Source organism: Pipistrellus hanaki, assembly GCF_964339955.1.
Source record: "Pipistrellus hanaki genome assembly, chromosome: 2".
Taxonomy (NCBI): domain Eukaryota; kingdom Metazoa; phylum Chordata; class Mammalia; order Chiroptera; family Vespertilionidae; genus Pipistrellus; species Pipistrellus hanaki.
Genome location: NC_140504.1, coordinates 156658016 through 156676569, shown reverse-complemented (window position 1 = coordinate 156676569; position 18554 = coordinate 156658016). Strand labels below are relative to the sequence as shown.

At 42.0% G+C, this 18554-nt stretch overlaps 1 protein-coding gene across 3 annotated transcripts in view; it reads right to left on the bottom strand.

Moving 5' to 3' along the window:
* JAK1 (Janus kinase 1) overlaps positions 1–18554 on the bottom strand; it is a 124511-nt gene that overhangs the window by 80102 nt on the left and 25855 nt on the right. Inside the window, exon 1 of one of the 3 annotated variants that reach the window (XM_084871361.1) lies at positions 7794–7869. The exons of the other annotated variants lie outside the window; for them this stretch is intronic. The gene's annotated coding sequence lies outside the window, so the exon portion shown is untranslated. Of the gene's footprint in view, positions 1–7793; positions 7870–18554 lie in introns of those variants that run through there. 3 annotated transcript variants of the gene reach the window in all.

Genomic DNA, 18554 nt, shown 5'->3' with positions numbered 1-18554 from the left:
ATAGTATTATGAAGAGTAAATGAAGGATTCCTGGTTATAATGTCAGGCTGAACACAAGTATCCAATTTCATTCCCTTGAAACCCCACTAAACTATGTGTGTAACAGCAAATATATTATATCTATTTGTTTTAAGACCAAAATCACAACTATAGATGGGGAATGGGAGAGGGGAAAACTGCAACTAACTTTTGGGAGCTGGCAATTATTGTAGATGAATATGTAGAAAAATGACTTAAGTAACCAATGCAAACTGAATCCCAAGCTGACAATGGCAAAAGCTAAAGCCACAAACATCACAGAAATCGGAAGGAGTACCAGCATTTGGGGTAAAAGAAGAGAATTCCCCTGCCGACTCCACCATCCCAACAAAAGTCTAGAATAGCACTATCCAATAAATTTTCTGCAAAAATGGAAATGTTTCCTATCTGCTAAGCCATGTATGGTAGCCAATAGTCACATGTGGTTTCTAGAGCTTAAAAATGTGGCTAGCCCAAAAGAGAAACTGACTTCTTAATTTTAATGTTTAACAATTTAAATATAAATGGCTATTATGTGGCTAGTTGCTAAGGCATCACAGGTAGATTTTTATTTTTTTTCTGGAGAGGATAAGATAGAGGATCCTGGGACTAGAGATGCCAGGCAAAGCATAGGAACTGCATCACACAGACAGGCGGACTGTGTCTATACACACAACGAAAGCAGAGGGCGTGGATGCTGCAACCTCCACCCTCTTTCCCACATGGCTCTAGAAATTCTGGCAGCCGGTCTCCAAGCAAGAGACTGAAACTCTTTTCTGAAGAATGTTACCATCTCACAGGAACAAACATAAAGATACTGATATTGGGGTCCCCCAATTAAATGGCCCACTCAAGTCACTCGTCTGCCCTGAGTTCCTGTTCAAAGTTCACAAGCCCCACGCACACGCTCAGCTTTCCCCTCATGTTTAGCCATGAACAGACAGCCAAGATCAACAAATGACTGAGGAAAGCCTCCAACGCAGACAGAGACAGAAAAAAAAGCAACTCGGAATAAACAAAGATTATTTACACAGAGAAAAAGAACTTCAAGGTCTTCGGAGAGATAAAGGAATGTGTTTTATTTATGAAGCAAGACTAAGTTTTATTCTTTCAAAATAAAATTTCAGAGAAAAAGCAACTCTTAAATATTAAAATGAAAAGTAGGACTGGAAAAGAGCCCAATAGAACACTCTAGGTTGATGGAAATCTACTATATTTTGTTGTGGGTGGTGGGTGCCTGAGTGTATACAATTATCAAAACTGCGTGAAATAAACACTTGGGCTTGGCGTATGTAAATTATATCTTTATATAAATTATATCTTTATTTTTAAAATTTCAATAGAAGGATTTGAGTATAAAGTTTGGGAAATTGCTTTGCAAAGAACAGCTTGAAAATGAGAGGAAGCACAAGAAAATTAAGAGTTATGATCCAGAAAGTTGAACATCCGGGTATAAGGAGTTCCTAAAGACAGAAAATGGAGGGGGAAAAAACTTCAGTCCACAGGTCGACACTCTATTCACTGAGCAAAACCAGCTAGGGCTTCTTTTTTCCCCCAATTTAAAAAGTTGCTTCCCCAAAGACTAAATGAACTGAAATAATCAAAGTCCCTAATAAATGAAAGATCTTTATTAGATGCCCATTAATTATTAATCACTTACCCTCTCTAGTTATTCAAATCCTATGATTCTTTAAAGATCATCTTGAATGGCAGCAACCTCTGAAGCCTTACCTATAAAATAATCTCCTTGACTTTTATTTCCAGTTTGTGTCATTATTTACTCATAATGTATGTCTCCTTAGCTAGGTTGAAAACAATTTTTAGAAAAATAATCTCTACTTTTCCTAATGAATGTTTCCTCTTTCAGCCTTCCATTATCTATATTAATAATAGAGAAACATGCAAATTGTCCGGGATGCAGTCACAGTAACAGTAATAACCAAACAGCAGGCTGCGTGGGGTGACCAGGCTGGCAGGAGGGTTAGTGAGGGACAACCAAATGAATGAACAGCAGGGGCAACCAGGCCGGAGGGGGAGAGGCAGTTGGGGGCAACCAGGCCAGCACGGGGGGCAATTAGGGGTGATCAGGCAGGCAGGCATGAGCAGTTAGAAGCCAGCAGACCTGGATTGTGAGAGGGATGTCTGACTGCCGGTTTAGGAGATTGGGCCTAAACCAGTAGTAGCACATCCCCTGAGGGGTCCTGGTTTGGAGAGGCTGTAGGTTGGGCTGAGGGGACCCCTCCCCCCATGCATGAATTTCGTGCACTGGGCCTCTGGTCTACTATAAAACACAATGATGGCCCTAAGTCAAATGGGAAGGGGGCTTATTGGCACACCAGTTTCTCTCAGGAGAAAGTCAAGTTCTTAGATGAGGTCCTTCTATCATTTAATGCCTTCCACTCCCAGTACCTACCTAGCACTGAGCCTGGCACAAAGTCAGAACTCAAATGCCTGTTGATAAATAATTAATGAAATCAGAAGAAGAAGGATTACTAAGTATGAATCAACTAATAAATGAAAAAGTAGCCCCATATGGAAGATAAAAGTCACTGTGATCATAACTGATTAAATGAGTCAAGAAATATTTTAAGCATAAAGAGATGATGTGGTATTAAGAATAAACCTGGGGGGGAAGGGTGGCCAGGAACAGCAGACAGTGGCTTAAACTAAGTGAACCATGATTTTAAATGGGATAAATTGGTAGTTGTGGAGGTGGCCTTCTTGCCCAACAAGGAGACTCAATCTTGGTTGAGTCTATCTGCTGGCAGCTTGATGTGGACTGAGTTCTAAACTTGCTTCTGCCATGATCTAGCTTTGGGCCTTACACAAGTCAGGGAACACCCCTCTGGGCCTCAGTTTTTCCCATTGTAAGACAAGTGACCTTGAAAACCTCCTGAAGGCCAACAGGATTGTAGGAGTTATATGTTCCTTTCTGATTCACTAAGGAAGAGTCAGAGCAATCCAGGAGTATGCATCTAATCAAAACTGTCTCTAATGTCCTACTGGTGGGGAAATTAAAAGCCAGAGTTTCAAATGCAGTTGCTTTTACATGGAGTCACATTTTAAAAGCTTTTTATAAATGTTATGCTTTAAGACAGTTAAATGCAGTGACTTTTAGCCTGAAAAACCGCTAAAGCTAAGAAAAATAATGTAACTTGAACACATGCCCATTTCTAATATGATTCCATTTTTTAAAGTAACTCATAAATGTGCATGACTCATATATCTGAATATTATGATACGTTCCTTTATCATTTCGTCTTCTGGTGCCAGTAATCCCACATTACAGAGTGACAAAGCCCTTTAGTAAGTGCAGCGTGTGCTTCTGGCCACACTCCAAACACCAGCACCCGACTGCTGCATTAGGAAAAAACCCAAGTGAGGTTCTCTGGGCTTTGGAATACTGGACCTCTAGTCAGTGGCCAAAAATATGAGACTCCCCTCACCTCTCCATGCACAGACACCTAGACTTTTGATGCCGGAAACCCTAACAATAATTCTCCTTCAGGCTTATAGAACCCTTTTAAGTTTACAAAGCACTTTCACTTAGCTGATTCCCAATGCTTTCCAACGACCCACTAGAGTGCTTATGGCAGATGGTACTGTACCCATTTTGCAGGTGAAGAAACAAGGGTTCCGAGTGTTTAAGTGACTTCGCCAAAGGTATTCAGCTAGCAAGTGGTGACACGGAGACTTGCGCCCAGGTCATCCCAAACCAAAACCTGGGCTCTTCTCACCAAACTGCTGTGTGATGTGGCTTAAGAAAGTAAGTGGTCAAAATAAAATCAGTTAAAAAACCCTTGAGATTTTACTTATGGGGGCAGTTCGATCCTTTGTAAACTTATGGGAGTAGTTCAATCTTTTGTGAACACAGTCAACCATAAAAATGATTCTTAAACTTCATTCTCTCTTTCCTATTTATCCCCTATACCTCGGGTTGCTGGAGTTATCATCTCTAAGAAAGTGTCAGCTAAAGAAAGCCAGTATTAAAACGGCTACTATCCCTCACTTGTTCCTATCTCTAAAATCACTAGTGAGTGAACCTTATTTCCAAAAAAGAACAAAGAGGTGACAAAGCTAAAATTAGAACCAGGCCCAGTGACGGTTCTATGGCTACATCCAAGCTTGTTCCCATCTTTCTTTCTCGTTCCTCACAAAGTGGATCTGGAGGACCTCAGAAGCCTAGAAAGGGGACCAGAAAAGGAATTCTAGAGGTGGGAGAGAGGCCAGCTAGGCTAGGGACTGAGACAGCCTACCCACGTCAGCTTGACTCCAGATGTGGTCCCTCTTCCATTCCTAACTACGGAGACAAGTTTTGAAGCCTGCCCTCAGACCAGAAATGGCTAGCTGCAGCATGCAGTGGAGGCAAGAGATTAAGTGACTGTCCTCCGATCACCATGTTGGCAGGCAATGTGGACAGCTGGCAGTCCTTCCTGAGAAATGGAGCTTTCAGTCATCCTTTCAGTGACCAAAATTCCCTAGGCAGCCAAAGGTGTTGTTAGGTCCCATTTTCACTGTTTCATATGAAGGGGAAAAAATACTATTAAATGTCCTGCCTAGTCAGTCATTTGAGAATAGCTAGCCAGATCGTCCCTGTTTGAAAACAAGGTTTTTTCATTAACCTGAGAGTCTTATCAGCAGCTACAATTAACTTCATTTTAGTTGGGGGACATGGAAATTCACTCTGTATTCTTATTATCAGTTAGTTAATTATACAAGAAGGGTTGGAATCCCGTCAGTTTATTAAGTCAGTTTTACAGGAAGTCACAATGAGGGGGATTCCAAAGCTAGTCTACCATCAGCAGTACATGCACCACTCAGGCTTCTCAGTTTACAAACATTTTTTTTTTTTTTTTTTTAAAGAGGACTAGTAACAATGTGAAAATATCGCCTACCCTTTACCACTTCAAACATTTAGTATGATTTAGGTTTTTGGTTAACCATACTTGTCAAATGTTTTAAGTTGCTAAATTACTACCTGGGCTGGAACTTGTAATACAGTCACAAATTACATGCTAAAAACTTTGTTTAAAACACTCCATGTGTTGGGCCAAACGAGATTTGCCTTATTGGCTGGGTACAAAATGGTGAGTACTAAGCAAACTGATCATGACACCACTCCAGAATGACAATATGACACAGGCCTTAAGGAGTGGTTTGGCCATCACGCAAACCTGGGTTTAAGTCATGGCCCTGCCACTCAGGAGCTATGTTGCCCTGGGCACCTGAGTCTCTGAGATCAAGTTTCTGCATCTGTAATACCAATTCCCTCTCATCTAACTGATACCTAGGACCAAGCACAGAAGAAACTATACATTAGGTACTAAGTAAAAGATACCTAGTAACCATTATGAATGTGAATTCAGAATATAGGCCAATGTGACCACTTGGTTAGTAATGGCATGGAAATCCAGGATAAGAAACAATTAAGAGCTTTTTCATATTCTACTCTCCTCTCTTCAAGGTCCACTCCACTATTATCTACCGTGTTTCCCCGAAAATAAGGCATCCTCCGAAAATAAGACCTACTTACAGGTTTCCTTCTGTGAAATATAAGGCATCCCCCCGAAAATAAGGCCCCCCTAGGCTAAACATGAGAGATTTGGTCCACTGATTCTGAAAGAAATGGAGTCACAAGAAATTCACCAGGAAATTCAGGAATTGGATTGTTACGATGATGTTCCAGAAGATGATGACATGATTGTCATTGAATAAATGAGTAAATTCTTGATACTGTAGGATTCACAGTTTGTCTGGTTTGCGTTGACAACTACCGTACTACCGTACGGTATACAGATAATAAATTTCCTTTATTTTCATTTAACAATAAATGTGTACCGTATTCTTCTTCATGGAAAAATAAGACATCCCCTGAAAATAAGACCTAGCTCATCTTTGGGAGCAAAAATTAATATAAGACACTGTCTTATTTTCGGGGAAACAGGGTATCTGTATCAACTCCAGCCTACAATGACCGACACAACACAATTAGCACTTTATGAAACAGTTTATGTTTCCAGAATCACTATTTGGCTGGTCATAACACCTAACATTTAAGACCTTAAGGGGAAGAGTTCTCTGTTTCTCTAACTTCCAGCCTCACCGCCCATTCATTATTTTCACTGATTACAAACTACACTGAGACCACAAGCAATTACACAATACCATTTCATTAGAATTGCAGAAGCTTTAAAGTGCAAAACTCACTCTGCAACACTGTCAGACAACTTAAACATTTTAAACAAACCTCTAGCACTGCCTAAAACTGCTACGGTTCAGCTCCCATGGGGACACGCCCACTGGTTGGCTGTGGTGACTATGACACAAATTAGAGTCCCTCAGGCTAAGATTCTCAGGCTCAGGGTACTGTGGACTAAACCACGGTAACCACTGCACATCCATTCAGATACACCCATTTTCTAGAACTTCAAAACCACCAGCTATAAACAACTCTTTCTTCAAATGTGTTTAGAACTGAAGCTACATCTATCATGACTTAAAACAAAACGGAGTTTTAACTCTCCCTACAGACTTATCTGCACTTGCCAATGCACTAGGCTAGGGGTGTCGAATTCAATCAGAGAAGGGGCCAAAATCTAAAATCCAGCCTAAATCGCGGGCCGAATGGTTTACTGAACAGTCATAAACTGACAATTCATAAACTGACAGCGGAGTGCAGTGATGACAGCCACATTGCAAGGCCTGGCGGGCTGGATTTGGCCCGCGGGCCTTGTGTTTGACATATGTGCACTAGGCCAATGATTCTAAACAGTCTACTCCCCCCTTTTTTTTTCCTTAATTGATTTCAGAGAGGAAGGGAGAGGGAGAGATAGAAACATCAATGATAAGAAAGAATCACTGATTGTCTGCCTCCAGCATGTCCCTACTGGGGGTCAAGCCCGCAACCTGGGCATGTGCCCTTGACTGGAACCAAATCCGGGAGCCTTCAGTCCACAGGCAGACACTCTATCCACTGAGCCAAACCAGCTAAGGCTTTCCTTTTTTTTTTTTTTTTTTTTTTTTTTTTTTTCTTTGTTTTTAAGGTATGTTTTGTAATGCTTCCTTTACTACCCTGAAATGAAAATCCAAGATAATATAAACTATTTACATGCAAAATTTCAAAATAACCAATATAATGTCCAAACTATAAATAAAAACAAGGAAATTTATAAGAATCTGTATTTCAACATGTAACTGCTGTCACGAGTACACTAGAAGACATAATCAAGTAGTCTAACAAAATGGAATAAGCATGAATGTAATAACTACAAATGCAGATATTCTGATGTGTTCTTATTGACAACACAAAAACAAGCATATCAACACTGATAGCATGATTTATAAGAATAGTGAACAGCCTTTGGTAAAGTTCCAACAAAGTAAAATAGTATATTATTTATATAGTATAATATAATATATACATTATATAGTTCATTCCTTAAAAAAAAAAAAAAAATCAGGGTATAGCAAATACTACTTTATGTAAAACGAAATTAGGTTCTAGGCTCACAAAATTAAAAACAGGCTTTCCCCCTACAAGAATACCTGGAGACACATTTGAAAGTCACATAGGCTATTACAAAATGCTTTGCACAGGACTATCCCTGTGTACATTAAAGGAAATTAGTATTCCTGGCCATGCCTCCTAAGTGCCACAGGTACCCACCCCACCATCAACCAACAAAGCCCCACAGAAAGTTACTCAGCCAGCTCTAGGACAGGTGTTGCTTTGAGGTCAAGGGAAGTCTTATTGTCTTTCTGTTTCATGTACTGACCTTAGAACTATGCTTGGCTCCTACACGGGTGCTCAATAAGTCTGAGGAAGTCAGCTTCTTCTGAAACTCCTCCATTTATTCTTAGGTAGCAGAAAAACAGAATCAATATTTTCAGTCAATAGGAAAACGGCATCTAGTGGATTGGAATGTAAAACTGCTGACATTTCACTCACCATCAGAAACACTTTAAAACAGTGATCAGAAACACTTTAAAATAGCAGTCACCGACCTTTCGGATGTCACGGACCACCAGTTGGCGACCACTCCTTTAAAGGATGCTGTTGTTCCCGCCCCCATAATGACAGCCTAAGACTAGGACAGCAAATTCACATCATGGCATGATGGCCCACTGAGCTTTAAATTCCATCTCAACATGATTCTAATAGTTTTGCCAACTATTTGGACTTCCCAGCCTCAGAAATAAGGGAACAAGAAATCAGTAGGTTCAAATAGACTTCCTGTGGGTGCTTAGAACCTTCCACACAATGCAATCTGAGCACTTGCTATGTGCTTCAGGCACGCAGTGCTAAATGCTTTTTTGACCCTTGTACAGTAACACAAGGCCTAAGGTCAAAAGCTGGAATCAGAGCCCTAATTCCCGCCCAAGTGCTCAGATGACGTAGTCAGCTCCAAAGCCTGTGCTAGTCTTAGTCTGCCACAACCTGCAAAACGCCCTGTCGGAAGGAGTGGGGTAAAGAACTTTCTACTGGAGTGGCACTGCTCTGCATGGATCCAGGAGCTGGGCAGGCACTTCCAGGTGGGCAGCCAGACAGCATGTCACACACAAGCCAAAACAAAAAATTCCTCTCTCTCACTGACTCAGCCAGTGGCCAATCTGAGGCTTGGAAGGAGTCCCAATTTAGATCTCAAAACCAAACTTTGGACACCAGGATACCACATTTTTCCTGATGCATAATAACTCAAAGTTTTAGGATGGCATCAAACCCTGCGGAATGCTGGCTCCAACCTATCATCACTCTGCCTATGCCTGGTTCCTGCTTCTCTCTTAGGAATCCCCAGTGCTGTTGCCCCCAACCCCTATTTTCCGTCCTCTGGACAAATATTAGATCTTTGCTCATCTGATAGCTTGGAGGAAATGCATCTCCTATCTGCTCTGTTATATGTGGATCCTACTCACAATTCAAGTTCTACAATAAAGTTCCCTACCCCTGCCCTCCCCCTCCTTATTCTCAAACTGAAAAAGACTGACCCCATTTCAGAGCCTTCAAAGAACTTTTCTCAGGCCTCTTACCCCACTCCTCCTTACATCTCAGTAATGAGGACACGTGACCCTTTCCTAGAGCTTTAGTTCCTTACTAGAGGCCCGGTGCGTGGATTCATGCACACTGAAAGGAAATTAATTAGAAGGTGGCTTGCGGTGCAGGACTGGGCAAGAAGGGCTGGACACACCTGGAGCCAACCTCCCACAATCCCTCCCTAGCCAGCCACACCTGGGGCAGCACCGGGGCTTGAAGGGCATTTGTGGAGTGAGCGAGAACCTCCAGCAGGTGAGGTCCCTCGGCCTAGCCTGCAGGGATTGGGCGGAAACCAGCAGTCCAACATCCCGAGGGGTCCCGGAGTGGGAGACAGCACTCTGCAAAGTTGCTGTCGCTCCTTAGCTCCTGCGTTGAGCATCTGCCCCTTAGTGATCAGTATACATCACAGCTACTGGTCAGAGTGTCTGTCCCCTGGTGGTCATTGCGCGTCATAGCTACTGGTCAGATGGTTGAACGATGGGACCATCACTTAGGCTTTTATATATATAGATTTGCTCCTGTATCCTCCCACAATACTATTTCCAATACCAGTATCACCACTAAATGTAAGGTCTACTTACATTTCGCTACCGAGGCCTGGCATGATCCAGCCTCCACTAGCCCTATAGCATAATAGATACAAGCACAGTCTGAAATCAGACTGCCTTTATTTGAATCTCTGCTCTATCATATACCAGCTGTGAAATTTTGTTTACGTTACTCAGCCCTGTGTGCCTCAGTTTCCTCATCTGTGAAACAATGATAATAATAAGAATTCACAGCATTATCATCAGCATTAAAATAGTTAATATATGGGAAGGCATTCAGCACAGTGCCTGGCATATAGTATAGGCTAAATAAGTGTTTGCTATTGTTATTGTCAGTGCTGCCTCAAGCCCTGATTCACATTTTGCTCCGAGTCCATACTCTGAGGTCCTTAAATATATCAAACTACTACTCATCTTTGTTCAAGCTGCCTTGACTGCTCTTCACACACCAGCTCCTTACCCTTCTCATCAGTGTATCTCCTTCAGTCTAGCCAGGATTCTGGCATATAAGTATTTGCTGGTACCTGCCACCTTCTACACAATAAATGCTCAAGAAGCATCTACTGAATTAATAAATGGGATCCTTAAGTTAATGCATGGATGGTCACTGCGGCTATGAAAACAGGTGTCCACCTGCAAAATGCTATTTTCCATATTTGGTCAACTCTGAATAATCAATCAACCAAAACATCTGTTAAGCACCCACAGTGAGCAAATCTGCATGTTCTCTGTATACTGCAAAACAATAAAGCCATTGTTTTTGAATGGAAGATAGTAGGCAGGATCAAGACTACAGTATATGCCTGGGCATGGTGCCAAGAGAGCCCACCTGAAGTGAGGGAGTGATGGCTGAAATCCTGCCTGCCATCTGCTAGCCTGGCCTTGCTCCCTGGTGCAGGGCTGCCACACCCAGATAAGGCACTGTTCTCTAATTTTTTTTAAATATATTTTATTGATTTTGAACAGAGAGGAAGGAAGAGAGATAGAGTTAGAAACATCTATGAGAGAGAGTCATCGATCAGCTGCCCCTTGCATACCCCCTACTGGGGATATGCCCGCAACCAAGGTACATGCCCTTGATCGGAATTGAACCCGGAACCCTTCAGTCCCCAAGCCGACGCTCTAACCATTGAGCCAAACCGGTTTCGGCTGTTTTCTAATTTTTAAAAAGGTAACATACAGGTCAGTAGCAGCCCTGAGAAAGATCAGTCTTATTTCTTAAGGCTGAGCCCCTGCACCGTGGGATTTTAATGGCATAGAAGGCACTGACTATTAAGAACACCCTCCCAATCTCCAGGTGCCATTGAAACAGCCACTAAGGGGTGAAAGAATTCTATTCCCTGCGAAGCTTTTGATAATAACAAGAGCAGGGAGGGGTAGCCAGTTAGGTCACTAACACTTTTTAACTCAGACTAGTTTATCAGATGAGCTACTATTTCTTGTCAGAGCAGAGAAGCCTGAAAGTGGAGGCCTGAGAAGACTGTTTTCGTGCAGCAAAGAGCTGGTGAGAAAGATTCAGAACAAGGAATACAGCCAGGAATGGCAAGCTCAGTCTGGGGACCCCAAACTTCACCCTCTTACCTGAGGCTAGCTCTCACAGCGTTCCATGTGAGTGGGTACACAGGAGTGCATTCATACATCTATACACTTGCACACACAGAGGGAGAGAAGGCTGCTTCAGTTTCCCGGCTTCCTGACCCCTGAGTAAATCCTAACTGTTCAGCAGAGAAAAACAGCATAGAGAAGCATAAAGAGACGCAAGTATTCCTCTTAGCTTTTCCAATAACTTGCAGTGACTTTTGAAAAGTCGCTTTTCCTCCTAGGCCTCAATTTCACTCTTTATAAAATGAATGAAGCTGTACTATGTAACACATTAAATAAACTATGTCATTTTCAAGCAATGTTCTAAGTAACTAAAAGGTTCTGAATGCTATAAAATTCGGGGGGGGGGGGGAATTACTGAAATTCCCCCTTTAAGCAAAATTTTAACAATCTTTGAAATTTTAACAAACCCCACAAATTCAATTTTATAGCAAATTTTAACCCACTGAAGATCATCAATGTGTTCTTATTTTCTTTCTGCAGACCTTGGAATAAACCTTCTCACATCAATTCTGAGCTTATAATTAAACTTCTTGTAAATAAGGCACTGATTCTGAAGGAAGCTAGAATTCTTTTTTTTTTTTTTTTTTTTTTTTTTTAATTCAGGCCTATCTATACTTTGCTCCCTTAAAATTGCTCAAGCAAGTCTACAACTACACACATGTTCGATTAAATGTCAGGCAAATCTCAGGGATAGCTGCTGGGCTCCTACTCTTATTACAGAGGAATAGTCAGTTATGCAATAACAAATTCATAAGAGTTTGCAATGGAATAGAAAGGGTGAACACACATTATCATCTCTCTTGCACTTATTATGCTACATTTTGGGACACTTACTATATATTGGATCCTCTGGTAAGGTTTTTTGTTGTTGTTAATTTACTGGTGTGACATTGGTTAATAATAACATATGAATTTTAAGTGTAAATTCTTTAATACATCATCTGTATATTGCACTGTGTGCTCACCTTCTGGTAAGTTCTTTTTAAAAATTAAAAAAAATAAAAACGATTTGAAAGAGAGAGAGAAGCTCTGACTTGTACCACTTATTCATGCATCCACTGGTTGATTCTTATGTGCCCTGACTGGGGATTGAACGTGCAACCTTAGTATATCGGAACACTCTAACCAACTGAGCTACCTGGCCAGAGCTAGTGAGGTTCTTTAATCTCAATGCTCACACTATAAGGTACATTTTATTGCAAAGCAGACCATAAAATAAATAATTTAGCCAAAGGTCACCTACCTAGGAAGTGTGAGGGTCAGGTTCAAACCTAACTCACTCCCTTTTGTATTCAACAAGCATTTACTAAGCATCTACTATGTGCCTGGCATGGTGCTACAGGCCAGCTCTATTGTTAGGGTTTCTTTCAACTTTTTGTTGCCTTTCCCCCTCTTTTTCTTTATTATGGTAAAAAACACTTAACATAAATTAACCCTCTTAACTATTTTAAGTGTAATTTATAGTACTGTTAACTATATAAATCTTGTTTTCATCTTGAAACTGTATAACACATTGAACTACTGCCAATTTCCCCAAATTTTAAAAACTTTTTATTTTGAATGAATATAAAAAGAGTTCTCATATAACTGTGTCCAGCTTCTCCTAATAGTAACGCAGTGGCATTTTTCTAATTGGTAAAAATGGGATAATGGAGTCCATTATCAAATAATCCTGAGGGCCCAACTCTGTGCCAGGAAGTTAAGTAGCTCAGGCTAATGCCTCCGCCTTTGACTACACATCTCTGTCCTCCACTGACCTTTGACTGCCCTCTCCCTGCCCTGCACCAAGGGTAGGATGAAGCAAGGGGAGGGAATTAAAAAAAAAAACACCCCAGTTCGAAGATTCTTCCTCCCAGTAAGAATTCTTAAGCCACTTTGGATGGAGCCTAAAGCCATAGAAGGATTTATGTATTAAAAATAAATACTGCAACTCAGGGAAATCTCAAATAACAGTGCATCAGTGTTAGCTAGAGGAAATCGGGCATCATGCTAAAACTTATAACAACTCGTTTAATTCTGAACCAGTGCATAAAGGTCTTAACCACCGTTATCCCCATTTTATTAAAGAGTAAACCCGGGTGCAAAGAAGTTCAGTTTTACTCTAAGTTCTGGAGCGATTGCAACACTTCCCTTGTCTGGTAAGAGGGATAACATAGGGCTCCCACCCCTCTGCTCTGAACTTCTAAATTCCTAGATCCCTGGTCTCAGGAAGTTACTTTTAATAACAATGGCCGCTATCCAGACCTGGGCTCTGACCAATCTCCAGCTCAGCAAAACCACTGGCACGTGCAGCCCTTTTCAGCCCTGAGTAATCTTTGTGTAAGTGTGAGTATCCGTCTCTGTACTTACTGCCAGGGGAAGGGAAGAGACTTCGGAGGGACTTGCACAACGCCACTTTAAAAGCAGGATCCCAAAGGCCTTCCACAGCTGTTATGCCAAAGGACATTACCACCTCCCACCTGCATCCTCCCCTCTCCATTTGTTCGGGAAACATGCTGACTGACGCTCACTCTTCAAAAGACAGTCACAGGGCACGCTGGACGCCCTTCCTTCTCAGGCTGCGTTATCGCACTTTCTCCACAAAACTGCGGGGCCAGAATTCACCTCTAAGGATCCTTGTGTCTCTGACAACAGAGCAGGGTAGACCACAAAGGTGATCTATTTGCTTCATCAGACACGCTGGTCTAAAGGAAGTTTCTGCTTTCAAAGAATCCTTGGGTTTACCCTTAGGCTCACTTGGTTTCACACTGAAGTGACTAGCTTTGAATCATTCCAACTGGTCTCGGTCTGTAGAATTTCTAGGCACTTCAGAGTGTACAATTACTCTGTAAGGATGGACACGCTCAGTTAACACAAACACATTAACAAGGCACGGAGGCAAGGTCCTAACTCACAGGTCCACCTCTGGAACTGGGGAACTGGCAGAAAGTGACCCAGACACTATCAGCAGTCATAAACAGGAGGAAAGACAAATGCTGACCAAGCCCCAGGAAGGACAGGGGTATCTGAGGCGGCCAGAGAACACACGGGGAAATGGGGAAGGGCCAAAAGCAGCCTCTGTTCCTGGCCCCTGGTTGAGATCAGCGAGGAAGGCTTTCAGTGGGATCCCAAAAGGTAGCACTCCAAAGTCGAGTTTGGTCCTAAGAAACTTGCTCAATAAAATACACAAAGGCACAACAGACGAGGCTGTTTTTGAGGAAGTGAAAGCAAAGGGCTGGCTAGGGGCAGCCATACCCAAAGGAACCAGACAGTAAAGAGCTAAGGTGTTTTCTCACCAGCAGTACCTGGCATCAGTGCAAACAAAGTTGCAGTGACTCATCGTGATGAATTCATGTAACAATGAGTTAAAAAACAGAATATGAATGGCTTGGCATTCCAGTTACCAATGAGATGTGTAGGGACCACATGAGTGTCCCCTCAACCCTGACTGTTTCCAAGGCTTTGTCCTCCTGAGACTTTCCTGAAAGCTTTCCCACCTATCGGACCTGGAGAACTGTTTCATTCTCACCTTTCCTGTGGGATCTTCCTGACTTCCGCAAACAAATGGAGTCATTCTCTTCTCTGTGCCTCCACAGGACTTTGTGAAGCACATCATTATAACCTTAGCATTCTTTGCATTGTAAATACCATCTACCAGGGGCGAACGCTGGTTTTATTCATTCTTTTTTCTCATAATCAGTGCCTAGAACATAGTGGGTACTCAGTGGAAGAATGACTATCCCCCAGAAGGACCATCCAGCGTTCCCAAGGCCATAGCAGTCTGTAGAAATATTTATGACCAACTTATGAAATCGACTTCCTTGAAGACCAATATAGTCCCAGCCCCGGGGGTGTTTTTTCAATACCCTCCTGGATCCTCTAACACAGGAATGAGGGAGCTTCTCCCTGTCTGGCCTCTAGAAAGAGGAACGGAAATGCAGATGGGAGCTGGCGTATTTGGGGATGACACCACCAAACAAATTAAGCTGGTTTTCAATCCACCGTAATCAAACTACAGCATCAGATTGTAGGGTGTTAAAAATATTCACTATATGGGGCAGCTACAGGGTCAAGCCTGGGACTGACCTGTGGCAGAGCCACATACAAGTCCCAACTGGGAAGTCAGAGCCCTGCTAGCACAATTAAGCTTGACCTTACAGTCCTTCCTTGTTCCTAGGTAGCTAATGGGTTGTGGGAGGTGCAGCCAAGTGCTGCCATAACAAGGCTTGAGTAACAAAATAGATTTGAAACTCGCAAGAACATTGTAAACATGTTGTTTTGCTTTGTGTGGTCTGACTATATAAAATAAAGCTTCAGCTTACAGGCTGGGTCACTGTTTCCTCATCCAGGCACAGTGATCCTACCTAGCCCCAACTGTATTCTCTTGTCTGTTTTCTTCAATCCTTGACGGCCCCTCCTCAGGTTCTCCCCTGGCCGTGCTGAACCCGGTTCAATTTACAAAATTGATTTCTGACTTTTTCCTCCCTCTGCCCATCAGAGGATGAAACCAGGAAGACTGATAATTCATTTTAAACCAAGTCTCCAACAACCTGTCCTTTCCTCCTACTCAGTCTGAACAGACAGTCATCTAGGTCTCTGGCAGTCACTTGCTGTCTGTCCAGACCTTCCTGCTGTGACAGAATTCTTGAGAAGCTGATGACAGAATTAACTGCAACCACAATGGCTCATTTCTGATGGTAAGGGAGAAGACTAGCAAAAGTCCCCGTGTGAGCCTTTACAATTTTGTTCAATGAATGTCGGAGCAATAACCAATGTACAAATAAATCAGGAAAGGCTGGAGTGTGGCTTGAAAGGACCCGGGAGGGCCATCCTACAACAGACCACTGTTAAGTGTCTCAATACCCAGGAAAAGTGGCCCAAAGACAGATGCCTCAAAGACTCTCCCCACTTCACTTCCCATGGGATCCAGTCTCCTAACCCCCAGCCCTACGACACCAGTGTCAACACAGGGCTCAGCAAGTAAGAGGCCAATGAGCAATTTCTAAATAAAACTCACTTATAGGCTGAGTCACTTCCTTTCTGTCCATGTTCAAGATCCACGAGGTTAAACAACACAGAGGAGAGGCGGTGAGTTATTAGATAACCACAGTATTTCAAGGTTACAATGGACTCTACCAAATAAACATTCACCCTCCTCCTCCAAGGCCATAATCACCTCCATTTTCATTATCAGAGCCAACAAGTCTCTACCTTCCCCCAACTCCAGAGGCCTAAAAACTGCAAGAGTATCCTTAAGCCCATTAAACTGTATTGTGGAAAAATTCATTCATTTTTAGGGGAAAATTAAGTTCTTTCCCCCCACGAAATCAAAGAGACACACCTAAATCACTCGTCCATCAGCTGCTCAGATACCCAGGACTTTCACAGGTATGACTGGACAGGTGGAGCCAAATAAAAGTGCTGAGAAGCAACACAACTTCATGGTAGACTGCCTGGGTGTGAGCCCAGCACACTCACTCACTGTGATCTTAAAATGAGAGTAAATACTAGGGCTTACCCCGGATTGTTCAAAGGATTAGGTTAATTCCTCAACTTAATAAGTGCTATATTTCCTCCATAAATGAAGAGGTAGAGCCGGTACCTTGAAAACATGCTATTCCACATTCACAAGAACTTTCAGTGCGACAGCATAAAACATTAGGTTGAACCATATGAAACTTCCAACCTTTGATCCTTGGCTCTTAACCTACAAAGATGGCAATTTCAAATAAGTATGAATAAGAACACAAACTAGCAGTGCATTTTAATTCATCCTAAGTGCCTAAGACCATTTTTAGAAAATCCTTTAAATGACTTGCTTTAAAAAAAAAAAAAATCAAATATCTGTATGGGGCTGATCCTCCTACCCTCCCTCCCTCCTCCCCCTTTCCCCTCCCCCTCCCTCCGCACGCCCCCCCCCCCCCTCCCCACACACACACACACACACACACACCTTTCCCTGCTTTCCCTGTTTGGTCTGTAGAACCTTGTCAAGGTTGAGCAACCTTGGCTATTTGGGGAACTGACTGGCTGCCAAGCTGGCTTCCAGCCTCCACCACCTGTTACTTTGACAACTGTCCCTTCAGAGCTACTGGGACCATTTGCAAAACCTCAAGCACCTACAGGAAGCTCAAAAGAGCAAGAGGTCCAAGCTGTAGGGTCCAGGCACTCATCTCCTTCTAATGGTGCTTTTGGCTTCAAATGAAACCACTTCATTTTTATGACACTGTCGTAGTCCTTGTCCTGACTAGCACCATTGAGATTTCAGTCATTATTTCAGTTGTAGTCACTCAGAAAACTAGTTCAAAAGAGGTTTCAGTGACTCAACACTGAGTATAGTTTTCTTGGAAAGTTTTTCCATAAATCTGAAGCCTTTTAAATTAGAGAGTAAAGCACTTCACACTTATAGTAAAGTTCAATTAACACAGAACCTCTCTGTACTATCTTTGCAACATCCTGTCAATCTAGAATTGTTATTTTTTAATTTAAGCTCAATTATATACAAAGACATAAGAAACGGCCCTTTATAAACAATTTTAATCAAAATTTTTAGATGCATTGTGTGATTTTATGTCTTCCCTTTCCATCAGTAACATAAAGGTTCTTTTTAACTACTGGCTAGTAATAATGCGATAGCAGCAAAATCTTTCCCTGGCTAAAAACTAAACCTAGTTAGGAAAAAAACAACCCAGAAGCACTTGTGCTTATCTGAATCCTTCTAAATAAAGATCAGTATGCAAATACACACTTAGGCGTTTTTCTTGTTGTTTTATTTTTATCTTTTTATTTTTTTAATATATTTTTATTGATTTCAGAGAGGAAAGGAGAGGGAGAGATAGAAACATCAATGATGAAAGAAAATCATTGGTCAGTTTGCGCCTGAATGCCTCCTACTGAGGATCAAGCCTGCAATCCAGGCATGTGCCCTGACCGGTTATCAAACCATAACCTGGTTCATAGGTTGATGCTAATCCATTGAGCCACACCAGCCAGGCATACTTAGGTTTTAATGATGCTAGGTTTCATGGTTTTGGAACACATAAAATATGTTATTACATGAACTAAGTGAAGGCCTGGCCCAAGATCATCCATCAGCCTTTTATGAAGACACACAGATGATCTGATTAGTTTGAGCTTAATGGACATATTTCAACTGGACATTACTGCTCCACTTCCCTCATCACCAGAACTATCTTCTCTAATTCCCTCAACACCTGGACCATTTATATGAAGTCCAAAACCATATTGGCTCTGAATGGAAGTAGCAAGTAAACTCTTTCTCAACACCAGACCATATACTTTCACGTTTCTCAGCTAAAATTAAGAGTTTGTTACCAAAGAAACTGAAAAACTAATGCTGCTTCATGAAGTCC